The 12645-nt window shown below is 45.8% G+C and overlaps 1 long non-coding RNA gene across 1 annotated transcript; it reads left to right on the top strand.

Moving 5' to 3' along the window:
• Positions 1-495: 495 nt before the first annotated feature.
• On the top strand, positions 496-7124 carry LOC104514491. Its single transcript, XR_727934.1, has 3 exons — positions 496-617; positions 2605-2690; positions 7042-7124. It is a non-coding gene; the product is annotated as an uncharacterized LOC104514491 (long non-coding RNA).
• Positions 7125-12645: the final 5521 nt, after the last annotated feature.

Raw genomic sequence — 12645 nt, 5'->3', positions numbered from 1 at the left:
CTTGCACTTGGCCTTGTTGAATTTCCCAGACATTTCCAATCTCCAGACATTTCCGCGAAGCATGGTGGAAATGTGGCTGTCGGGGCGGTTTTTCTGCGCGTGCCGTGCTGCATGGTACCACGTGGTACTCTTGGGATTAGCGCGCGGCCGTTGGTTGCAGAAGGAGCTGGTGAGGTTGCTTGGCGTATGCGTGGGCCACGATTAGTCCGGTCCTTTATTAGGAACTACAAATCAGATTGAAGCAGTTAATCTCTGTAAAACATCAGCGGCTGTGATGAACTGATGATGGTTCACAGATCTGTGCTGTGTTTTGAGCGTGAAACTGGAAACGTGTTGGCGCTTGGTGCTCCTCTTGTGCATGCGGGCCCAGCCCCACGGCGATCCTTAAACCCTAAACTCTGCTCTACAGCTGATGAAGCGGTCTGGGGAATTAAGAAACCAGTCTCGATGTTGTGTTACCCTCTACCCCAAATAAGCGTGTGTGCTTTGTCTTTCAGTATGTTCAAGCAGATGCTCCTACCAATAAAACACTGGCTGGGCTGGTGGTGCAGCTGCTGCAGTTCCAGGAAGATGCCTTTGGAAAACATGTCACCAATCCTGCCTTCACAAAGCTTCCTGTGAGTATTGGGATTATTCCATTGCTATGACAAGGGAGTATTTTGTTCTTCATGCCCTGGCTGTGCTGCTGGCCTGCTGCCAGGTGTCCGGGAGAGCTGCGCTTAGTCTGAAGCTTTCGCTGATGCACCCTTTGGAAGGGGTGAAATAGCACGCTCCTTGAAAACAGTTTTTTCAGTGTAATAAATCTTATTTTCTTACATACAACCCACGTGTTGAGGGTTATTTCCTCAGCTAGTGTGTGCCTGTGTTTGTAAACCAGCACTTGTATTCTCTGAGCCAAGACTGAGAGTGATAAAACCATTCAGCGTGTTAAAACATTTTGGTTTTGGTCAAGCTACTGATCAGACAACGCTCCATCCGTGGAGGACCTCAGTTTGCTAAGAGTAGTACGGAGATGCGTGCAGCTCATAAACTGGCAAGTGCCCTCATGGCAGTTTGAGCTCCCTTAATTACTCTCTGAGCTCAGTGGGGCTCCAGACAGATGGTGGAGCAGGAGCGGTTCTGTTCCTTTTCAGTGCTCACGAAGGATCTTTATTCCGTTGCTCTTGGCCGCTGATGTATTTGGTGTCTCGCAGACATGCTTTGCTTTCCACGAGCAGCTCCAGAGCCAAGGAAAGCAATGTTTCGTTTAGATCCCACGCTACTGTTTTAGCTGCCTGGCTGCAGGATGAATTCAAACTGCTCATCAGCAATGCCGAGGCTGTAATTTGCTGTTCATCCTGTGGTAGCAAGTGCTCCTGAGGGCGTAGCTTTGGAAGGGGCTGCCCAGGAAAGTGGTGGAGTCACCATCCCTGGAGGGGTTTAAGAGGCAAGTTGTAGTGCTTAGGGACATGGTTTAGGGTAGACTTGGTGGTTTTGGTTTATCTGTTGGTCTCTATCTTAAAGGTCCCTTCCAACCTAAACCATTCTATGATTCTACATAATGGATTTTTTAAAGAAAGTGACCTGTTGTGATGTAAAAAGTGAGGTAGAAGCCAGATCAGAAACATCTCCAATGTGGAAAAAACTACTGGGAAGGTGGCTGTGTCTCCAGCTTTCTGCTTTCTCTAATTCCAGCAGAAGGCAGCTTATGGAAAGCCACAGGTAACCGGAGTCCAGCCGTGGAACAACTCCCCAGACTCTGATCTGTGAGTTGTACAAGTTTATTTTTACTGAGAAACACAAAATAGACCAACCTGGATCTACACGATTAGTGTATGGAAAGATAAGCTTCATTTCCTATTCCAGTGAGTAGCTGGATATCTTGTACTGGGTGGAGCTACACGGAAGGGGTCAGCTCCAGAGTGCCCTTTCTGCTCGTTGAGTAACCTTTTAGAGAAGGGACCTGGTGGGACTCGGAGCTTCTCAGTCTCCTTGTGCCACGGTTCTTGGAGTCGGGGTACCCGCTGGTAGGTACGTGAGTCAGCTGTGTTCTGCTAAAACTGATAGTGAAGAAACGAGTTGGATTTAGTATTCTGGGGCAGATCTGCCCAGCGATCTTCAATCTCAACGAACAGGTTTTGGGTGTGGTAGAGGAGGGATGGCTCTGGGGAGCTTTAGGAGCTGGAGGGAGTTTGGAGCCCGGGTTTTAGATGTTGAGTTCTAGTGGTTTGGGTTATTCCGCTTGATACCAATGCAGAGCTGCTTAACTGACAGCTAGGATTCTAGGTTTCATTTGTGGTGAAATGGGTGTTGAAGAGTAGCTTGGATTTCTATTTTTCAGCTGTTCAAGGGATTTTTTTGCGAGCCACACACATACGGAAGGACTTGGAGCTGTCAGATGTATCAGATTCTTCTTGCAAACACAACGAATTCTACTTAAACCGAATAACCTTCTCGAAACGTTCTTACAGGGGAGCGTAAAACTCCAAAAGGGATTAATCTGAAAATGAAACTATGCTTTTGATAAGGTGGATGTCTAGAATTTGGCTAACAAGTATGTTTTCATTTGAAATAAATAGGTAAAAGTCGGTGTCGTTGTGTTTTCACTTCTCTTTCTGGTTCTAGGCAAAGTGCTTCATGGATTTCAAAGCTGGAGGTACATTATGTCACATTCTTGGTGCTGCTTACAAATATAAGAATGAACAGGGCTGGTAAGTTTTTATTTGTGACTTACACACCTTTTGCATGAAATGAAGCACATGAAATGCCTGTGTAAACTACTTGAAGTTTAATACTTTGTGCAGAATTGGGTAGCAAGGGAGTTGGAGACGGGAAGAGGAAATTTTGTCCTGTTTTGCTGATGATAGCTTTCTCAAGACACCCCCACACTTCTAAATTTAAAATTGTCCAAGTTTAAGGTCTCAAGCTTGTAAGTTTGAGTTAATTACAAGCTTGAGGCATTTGTTTTTTCTGGCCTTCTGTTTTGATGTGTGACCGAGCAAATTAACCAGTATCTTAGAATTGCTGTTTCCCAATTATAAGCTGTAAATCTTTAAGTGTATTGAGTATAGGGTTTAGTTATAACTGGGAAAACACGAAGCATTGCATAGATAGTAATAAAGGCCAAGTTTTCCATGGCTTACCGACTTCCAGAAATGGGGAGTGTAGGTAGTTAGAAACACTGCTCCTGTAGCTATCCCCACTGGTATTATAGCAGCCTTACTGCAGCCTTCCAGTACCTGAAGGGGCCTGCAAGGAAGCTGGGGGGGGACTTTACAAGGGCCTGTAGTGACAGGACAAGGGGTAATGGGTTTAAATTGAAAGTGGGGAGGCTTAGATTAGATATCAGGAAGGAATTCTTCCCGGAGAGGGTGGGGAGCACTGGGACAGGTTGGCCAGAGAAACTGTGGATGCCCCATCCCTGGGAGTGTCCAAGGCCAGGCTGGATGAGGCTTGGAGCAACCTGGGCTGTGGAAGGTGGCCCTGCCCATGGCAGGGGGGTTGGAATTGGATGATCTTTAAGGCCCCTTCCAACCCAAACCATTCCATGATTCTATAGTTAAAAGTCTTTGTGTGACAACCCAGTAGCCTTGTGGCCTGTGTGTTTTTCAAAGTTCTAATCCTCCTTCCAAGACAGCAGTAGCATGAATTACTGTATTTCAGAACACTGGAAAAATCTGAGGAGGAAAAGTTGCTACTAGTAAGCAGAGACTGTTCTTCTACCTGAATTCAACTGGTTTCTGATGTTGTGCAGGCCTGTAACAGCATTCCTGGAATTGACTGTGTTTGTTACCCACACGAGCAAATTACGAGGCAAAAATAAAGTCGTTCTGGTATGCTTGGTTTGTTTTTAGGAGTTGTTTATACTTGTATCAGCTAAATGGGTATCTGAGGGGGATAGATCAGAAAGCTGGTGTGAGTAAACCGCAGTCAGGGTGGTTCTACTCCAACACTGCTGGCACCCAGGGCACGGCAGCGTCTCTGTAGTGTTTGGTGGGGTGTATCTTTCAGGAGTGTCTTGATACCTCTTTGCCTTAAGATAAAGGAGTTAAATGGCTCCTACTTCATAAATATTTAAACATTCCTTTTTCTTTTTCCAAACAAATTTTAGTTTTCAGTCACTGAAATTTGTCAGCAAAACTCAGGTACACGATCGCCTCTTCTCATCTCAGTCTCTTGCTGAATCCTCAGACCTAGTGGGTAGTGTCTTGTGTTTGTGCATGTGGGGTGTAGAGGGAAGTAATACTTGACTTTAACTCTGAGGATCAGACTTAGAGCTTGGAATGTATCCTTCACTCACTCAACCAAATAATATGTGGTGTTTTGCCTGAAATATGATGATTTTTTTTATAATGGTCTGCATTGTCGCTCTTGCTTAACCTGTTTGTGAATGATCTGTCTTATAGGAGAAGTTCCTTTCCTCGTCATAATAGGTATGTCTGAAAAATGCACTTACCCAGTGCAGCTGGACATACCCTGTCTATCACCGTATTCAAGTAGTCGCTTGCTCAAACCTCTCAGAGTGTATCAGTTAAACCAAGGACAGGGAGAGTTGGGGGGTTCAGCCTGGAGAAGAGGAGGCTCCGGGGACACCTTATTGCACCTTCCAGTACCTGAAGGAGCTGCAAGGAAGCTGGGGGGGACTTTTGACAAGGACCTGTAGTGACAGGACAAGGGGTGACGGGTTTCAATTTAAAGTGGGGAGGTTTAGATTGGATATCAGGAAGAAGTTCTTCCTGGAGAGGATGGGGAGGCACTGGGACAGGTTTCCCAGAGAAGCTGTGGATGCCCCATCCCTGGGAGTGTCCAAGGCCAGGCTGGATGGGGCTTGGAGCAACCTGGGCTATGGAAGGTGTCCCTGCCCATGGCAGGGGGGTTGGAATTGGGTGGGTTTTGAGGTCCCTTCTACCCCACACCATCCTATGATTCTATGATTCAGTCTAAATGGTCAACTAAAAATGTGCTAGTTCTTTATATATTGGGCATGCTTCTCTTAAGGTGTGGGTTGCGAAAGCAGACAGGAATTTGGGGGTGTATATCGCATTAAATGATATCTAATGCGTATTTTAGGCAAGAAATGTGAAAGTTTTGGTCAAAATTCAATGCCTCAAGTGTCTTTTTTTCATAGGAACTGAAGACTTTATTAGGTGTCTAGGAAAATAGGTTAATTATTGTTTGTTTGGCATTTATCTTCCTTCACTTCCTTGAGACTATTACGTTTGGGAAGCGTATGTTGTGAATACGGGCTATGAAGCTGTCAGTGGGTGAACACGGGGGAAGTGGCTTGATCTTGGCTCTCAAAATCCGATGTATTACAGGTGTAAAATGTTTTATTAAATTGGGTCGTGCACTGACAGGCTTTTTAATGACTGGCCCGACTTTTAAAAATCGGTGTCAAGTTTTCAATATGCACAAGTCCACTTAAAGAGGTGATAAATTCCTTTTAAAATTGAAAGATTATTCTAATAAATATGCCAGGATATTATGTAATAATAGAATATGCCAGGACACTCTCTAATAATAATAAATATGCCAGGATTACTTGTTTGCCAGGCCCTTAGTGTAAAAGAGTGCATAATACTGCTTAGGATAGAAGGCATCACTCACCTATAGTCAGCATTTCTGGTGCTGCCCAAACCTCAAACGTCTACGCGGTACCGCTTGCGTAGGCGCCTTCGTTGCGAAAATCCTGGAGAGCCTCAAGTGAAGAGGAACATGGTGATCTCAGCTGAAGTGTCTTTAATTTAGTGGTGTAATATTGATCTGGTGCCATCCTTGTGTGGTAATGGGTTTTGGGACTAAAAATCAGTCTTGCTTGGGTTGACCTTCATTGTGTGTTTATAAACTTGGTTTGGTGTGTTACTGGGAAGAAGCATGTGTTCACAAGAAACTGTCATGGGATAGGGGCCCAGGAATAAATTCTTGTGGTTTAAGTTGGGGTGTTAACACGTAGCAGTCACTGCATGGTGCCTTCGCTGTGTGACGTGACACGCTGACACCCCTTCTGCCGGTGCTGCTGCTTCTGAACACCAGCTCAGCACCCCAGTTACAAGCGTTTTCAGACCCTAGCAACAGCTTTTCCCAAAACCGGGCAAGTTCAGAAGGGCACCAGTCGGTCTTTTACAGCTGAGAGTCAACAGCCCCATTATCTAAATTATCGCTGTGCATTGGAAAAGGCTGTATTGGTAAGGATCAGCCCCAAATCCCTTTCAGAGGCTCCTGCTTGCCCTGGCTGGTGGTGCCAGCGCAGACACCTGCGGGTGCTGAACGTGGGGAGAGGCTGGCGTGGGTGCCGCTGCTGTCCCACCTCTCCGGCTCTTGGGAGTTGCAGCTTGGGTTGATCCATGACTTCCGACTAGGTGTGCCGTTCAGGTGGATACAGCGGAATGCCTGGAGGGGGGCTCTGGGGGTTCTTCCCAGAATAAAGGCTCTGATTTTTGTGTTACTCCCCCATTTCGCAAAGACTGTTAAATCTGCCTCGTTAACTCAAGAACTGTCATTACTTTATCGAGGAGGTAGGAAATTCCGAAGTACCAGAGTCCAATAAAGATGATCCTAAAATGCTGACGTGGATTATGAGCATCCTACATGCTCTGTGGGGGGTGGTGAAGTAGTTCAGGAAAATCTCAGGCGCACAGATTGCTGTGTTTTTCCTGGATTAGGATCTGGGAGTGGTGGATGGTGCAACTAGAAGCAAGAAATGCGAGAGCTTGTTCGTGAATTTTCTCATCTAGTTGTGGAAATCCATCGTGGGCGTTTGATTTCCTGTTTAATTACCCTTTGAGCCTAGTGGAATGCACAACCCTGCCACCGGGTTTCGTTGGACAACGTCAACCTTCATGTTTTCCTAAACGTTTCACAATTCAGCTGCGTTTTGTTGATTTGGGTCGTTGTGGTTTGCCTTCCTTGCGAGGGCTGCCAGGCGAAGCAAAACTGTTGGTGGTTGTGTTTGAAGTGATCTTACATAGCTACTGTGATACTGCGTGTGGAACGCGAAAGCTTCTTGACGGCTGGATGGAGGAGAGTTGAGTTTAATGGTTTTTCAATACTTTTCCTCAACAGGCGGAGGTTTGACCTGCAGAATCCATCCCGAATGGACCGCAACGTGGAGATGTTCATGAACATTGAGAAAACACTAGTGCAGGCAAGGAACTCGTCTGCAAACGGGTGTTCGCATGCTCGGGGAGAACTTCACCAACTTTGTCTGTACCCCAGTTGTGACCCATCAGTGTTTCAGGAATATCAGCTCTTCCCTCCCTCTCCCACCCGCTTTAGTCACAATTCCGTGTTATCACTTGAGAGTGTTTTCATGGATACTCTGTGGATATGTGTAGGGTGAGAGGGAGAGTAGGGTCAGAGAAGTATCCCGAGTGTCCCTGTCTTCCCGTGAAAGCAGCACCCTTAGGACCAAGTAACTGGTTCTGTACTTACCCGTTCAGTTGCTGACTTTCTCGAGACTCTCAGCTTGATATAAGTTGCCTTTTTTCAGGGTTAGGGGACATTTTAGGCTCTCTTGGTTCCTTTATCAAACAAGTTCAGGAAGGAATTATTCCTGGAGAGGGTGGGAGCACTGGGACTGGTTGCCCAGAGAAGCTGTGGATGCCCCATCCCTGGGAGTGTCCAAGGCCAGGCTGGATGAGGCTTGGGAAGGTGACCTGGGCTATGGAAGGTGCCCCTGCCTGTGGCAGGGGGTGGGCTTTAAGGTCCTTCCCACCCAAACCATTCTGTGGTTCTATGAAGTTATTATGGAAGAGAGCAGATAACAGCTGTCTGGAATCCAACGGGAAGTTATATATTTTTGACTCCCGTGTGTGAGTAACAGACTATTTTTTTCAAACTCTGAATCTCAGCTGGGTGTGTAATACAAAGCATAACTTTCAGGTGCTTGTCAGACGTGGAAATAGGAGGGACAGCAAAAAGGAACAACGCTCTGGTTATAAAAAACCTAGTGCCATTGTGTGGCGTTTTCAGTACGTAACAGCGCATGTAAAAATCCAAGATGAAGCAAATGTCTACCTGTAGATGCCACAGAAATGCACGAATCCGCATCTGCCACAGGACAGATGCAGATTCGGAAGCTGGCATGCAGGGGACTTAAATTCCCTTTTAAGCAAAGTCTTCCAGAGCCTGAAGTTCTGTGAAATCAAAGACACTGTTTACATCAAAAATGCTGTGAAGGCAGGAAGGTGAGAACAGCGACCTTGGGTCGCGTTCCCTTCGTCCATGGTGATGTCTCTGACAGAGCCAGCTGCGGATCTCGTGGAGACCGGAAAGAAACCCACGATAGGACTTTGTTGGGGAGGTTTTTCACTGGAAATACTGCTCTTGTGGGGGTTTCTGGGGCTAGTGTGCCATATCAGAAGCTGATCCAGGTGCCTTCTAGCTTTTTCAGGCTTTGGTGAGTTTAATAGGGAATTATTGATTTATGTCATAGGTGGCTACTAGTTTCTTACTGAAGTTTCTATTCTCTCCGCTAGAACAATTGTCTGAGCAGACCAACCATCTACCTCATTCCAGATATAGAACTGAAGTTGGCTAATAAACTGAAGGACATTGTCAAACGTCACCAGGTAACTGCTAAATAGCATGTCTTTAAAGCCAAATGTTTTGCCAGATAAAATGTATTTGCCAGACTTCAGCAGAGCAGTCGCATCTAGATCGAGCCCACCAGCACAATCACTCAGGAGTCGTTGTTCACCATTTGTAAAATGCCATTAGTAGTTATCCTCATGTGGAAATTGAATCGTAACTCTCTTCTGAAAGCAAATCTGAAGTGGTTATTGAACAGTGGGTCTGGTGTCTCGGTGAGTTGGCTGCAGGCCCAGGCTGATTTCACGTAGAAAACCTGCTTGTGTAAAGCTGAAGCTCACTGTTTGTCCAAATCGGAGACCAAAGGAGGCAGCAGTAGAGCCATTCGAGGTACCTGGGGACAGCATAAGGAGGCTTTAATCTCAAAATAATCACTTCCTTTTTTGCTTTATTTTTTTCTTGCTTGTGCTAAGCAGAACACCAGCAACAACAGCCTCTTGCTGGTGAGGTAGTCAGCGTGTCACATCTTGCCCTTGTAAATGAATGCACTGAACGTTGACCTGAGCGAGATTAATAGCTTCATCTCTGAAAAATGTAAACAGGCTTTCCACTTCTCTTGAGAGAAACATCCTGGAATGTGAACCCGAGATGGTCTGATAGCCTTTGTGTTACGATAAATCATGGCTGTAGCCAAAGCAAACTGCTGCTTTTCCAGACTAATGTGTTTCCTGCGTTGTGATGATGAACCATCATCTTGGCTTCAGTTGTGTAATTTCTCACAAGTTACTCTTAATTATTCAGTGGATTCAGGATGATTGCTGTTGCTTCAATTAGAGTTAAAGATGCAGTTTTCCTTTCATAAAGGAATTCTGTAGTGGATCCAAAGCATGCTGTATCCAGGAATAATTTAAGGGACTTCTAAAGCAGGCGGCTTGGTCTCCAGAGGGATTTGTAGACCTGAAACCAGAAATTCTCCCTAATTCTGCTTTTTGGGCTTGCTTTTTCTTTGCCCTGCCTCTGAATTCTCAGCTTGTATTTGTGTTGCTGTCTGTGCTTGCTCACTGTCTTGATGATTTTTTTTTTTTTTTTAATCCCTTATTGTCATTGTCCCTTCACCCCGGCCCTCGTACCTGTCGGCCCCCTCCTCTCTGGCCTTTCCAAGGCCTGGCAGCTCTGACTGCAGCCTGCGCAGGAGCTGCAGATCTCCTGTCCCAGCACGGTGCTAGTGTGATCTCTGGACGTACACGAAGAAGGGTCCCCAAGATGTTTGTTCTCTCTGCTGCTGAAGATACTGGTTCTGGAAGTCACACTTTTTCTGATCTTTACAAATGTTGAGGATTCTTCTGGGAAGAGCCAGAACAAAAGGAAGTTTGAAAGTGGGTGATGAGCAAGAATAGCATTTATATCTGTCTGCTTCAAGAGAAGTGTGTTGTCAGCAGAGAGCTATTCCATCTTGTCACGCCTTTAGCTTCCAGACCCGTTCAGTTTAACAGGGGCAGGGAATCAGCCTTACAGTCTGTTTACAATTTCCAGAAAGCTGTTTTCAAGTTATCCATCCCTTTGTTTTCAGTCAAGATGACATCCAAGAGAGACTTCCTGCTCATCTGTTGTGTACTGGGTTTTTAAAGCTCCGTAGGAAACAGAGGAAGCCTACTGATCTGCCTCCCACAGCTGGGATCAGGTGTCTAGAAGGGCACCTTTAGCTCATGGGGAATGAAGGGAGACTTTCCAGGATTGCTCCTTAACCACTTTGCAGGTTCTTCCTTCATGCCAGGGCTCTTTCCTTTCCCTTTGCACGCTTCTAAATTCTTCTTACTTCCCAGCTTCCTTTTTTCCTGTTGCTCTGAGGACCTTCTCTCCCTTTACCCACTGCCATGCACTCTTGTTGCTGTGGGAACTCCTGCCCTTCAGCCCCTGCTAGCAGAGTAGTCTCCAGATACTACTACCATAATGCAGTGCATCTTCCTGCTTTAATTCTCCTCCTTTTGATGATGTCTTCTGAATAAGTCGTTCACATGTTGTTGGCTGTAACCTAGCCATGTGCTCTCAAGTCCTTTAAGTAAGTCTGTCGCGTATGGATGGAATGTGAATGTTGAATTACATTTTCATACAAACTTTTCCAAAACCTAACTCCTCTGCCAAAGAATCTGCAGACTCTGAATTTCTGATCTCCCTGGACAAGAGACTGGAGGTGTCTCTGCAGCATGTTGGAGAATCCTTATGGTTCTCCACGTGAGGGATGCTGGGCATGCTAAGCAGCGTTATGTATTTATTTAACACGTCCCCAACCAGGTAGCAGAACTGTTTTTCATGGTGAGGTTGGTCCAATAGAAATATGATTATGGCCCTGACCCGTATGTAGAGAAACAGCTTTATGTGCCACGGTTCGTGCCATCTACATCAGCATGAAAAGTACGTCTGCTGCTTCTCTTATGTCAAGATAACGATGTCCTAAGCTAGCAAGAAGAACAAGTGTTCTTGTGTCTGAATATTTGACACAGTGGTATCATCTGTAGTGTGTTTCTGATTTATTCCCTTTGGTCTGTGATTCAGGAGGCTTTTTTGAAAGAACAGGTGTTTACTGTCTCTTGACATACAGCCCTCCTTGAACACTAAGGATGTTCTGTTCAAGGCAGCCACTTCTAGATTAGTTTCTCATGGGTTTTATCTTATGTCAATTGTCATATTTAGACATCGTTTTGGACCAAAACGTGTAGTTATGTACTTCTAGTACCTGAAGGGGGTACAAGGAAGCTGGGGAGGACTTTTTACAAGGGTCTGTAGTGATGGGACAAGGAGTGACGGGTTTAAATTGAAAGTGGGGAGATTTAGATTAGATATCAGGAAGGAATTCTTCCCGCAGAGGGTGGGAGCACTGGGACAGGTTGTCCAGAGAAGCTGTGGATGCCCCATCCCTGGGAGTGTCCAAGGCCAGGCTGGATGAGGCTTGGAGCAACCTGGGCTATGGAAGGTGTCCCTGCCCATGGCAGAGGGGTTGGGACTGGGGGGGCTGTAAGGTCCCTTCCAACCCAAACCATTCCATGATTCTATGAATCTATTATAGGAAAGAAGTTACTTACAATAGGCTTGTTTGAACTGATAGTGGAACAATTTCCAGGGAGAACTGGGGCGGGAGGCACTGGGAGGAGGAAGAATTTGAGATGGAAAGAGCAAGGGATGACAAAGTTTTGGCAGCGGTCTTAACAACACCCTTTCTGTGGCACTTCTCAGAGGTGGTGGTCTTTGTGGGCATGTTGTGGTTAGCCTTGAACCTTCCCAGGTTGCGTGGGATGTGGGTAAAAAGGAGGAGCAGAGAAGTTTGGGGTAATGTGTTGAAGGTTCCTCATGCAATTTCTTCTTTTCTTCCACAGGGAACAGTAACTGAAGAGAAGTCAAAGGCTACCCACCATGTTTATCCAAGTCCTACCTCAATGGATGATGGTAAAGTTGCTTTCCAGTTTTTAAGTGGAACTAGTCTTGCAATTATAATTCCGTTAGCGCTTACGGGAGCTTTTGCACAGACACAGGATGTTTTCCAGCCTGCTCCTGAGACACGCTGGAAAAGCATTTGTAGCATTAGCAACTCCAAATACAATCATTATCCTGCTTCTGTTGGGGTAGCATACACGTTTTTAATTGACACAACATTTTTGGGTTAAGGTGTGTAACGCTGACTCTTCAGGGATCGCTTGGGAAAGGAAGGTAATATTTATTGCCGAATGCAGACTGACATTTTGCTTGTCCCAAATGACTTGTTGGCTGAAGGGGAGCAAAGCTAAAGGTCTGGAAGGACTTTAAAAGGAAACTAACTTAGATTAAAAATTAAAAGGAAGGACAGTGAAAATATGGGGTTAAATGAAAGTTTTCCATTAATTTTTTTGTCGCTGTTGCTTCTGTGGGTGTCCCCTGGTGTGTAAGCACAGGTCAGAATTTTACAAGGGCCTGTAGTGACAGGACAAGGGGTGATGGGTTTAAACAGAAAGAGGGAGATGGAGAGGGGCCATCAGGAGGGAATTCTTCCTGCAGAGGGTGGGGAGCACTGGGACAGGTTGCCCAGAGAAGCTGTGGATGCCCCATCCCTGGGAGTGTCCAAGGCCAGGCTGGATGAGGCTTGGAGCAACCTGGGCTATGGAAGGT

This window comes from Eurypyga helias, unplaced genomic scaffold (assembly GCF_000690775.1).
Source record: "Eurypyga helias isolate BGI_N326 unplaced genomic scaffold, ASM69077v1 Scaffold46508, whole genome shotgun sequence".
Lineage (NCBI taxonomy): Eukaryota > Metazoa > Chordata > Aves > Eurypygiformes > Eurypygidae > Eurypyga > Eurypyga helias.
The sequence above is the reverse complement of the archived record's forward strand: the minus strand, read 5'-3'. Positions and strand labels throughout refer to the sequence as shown.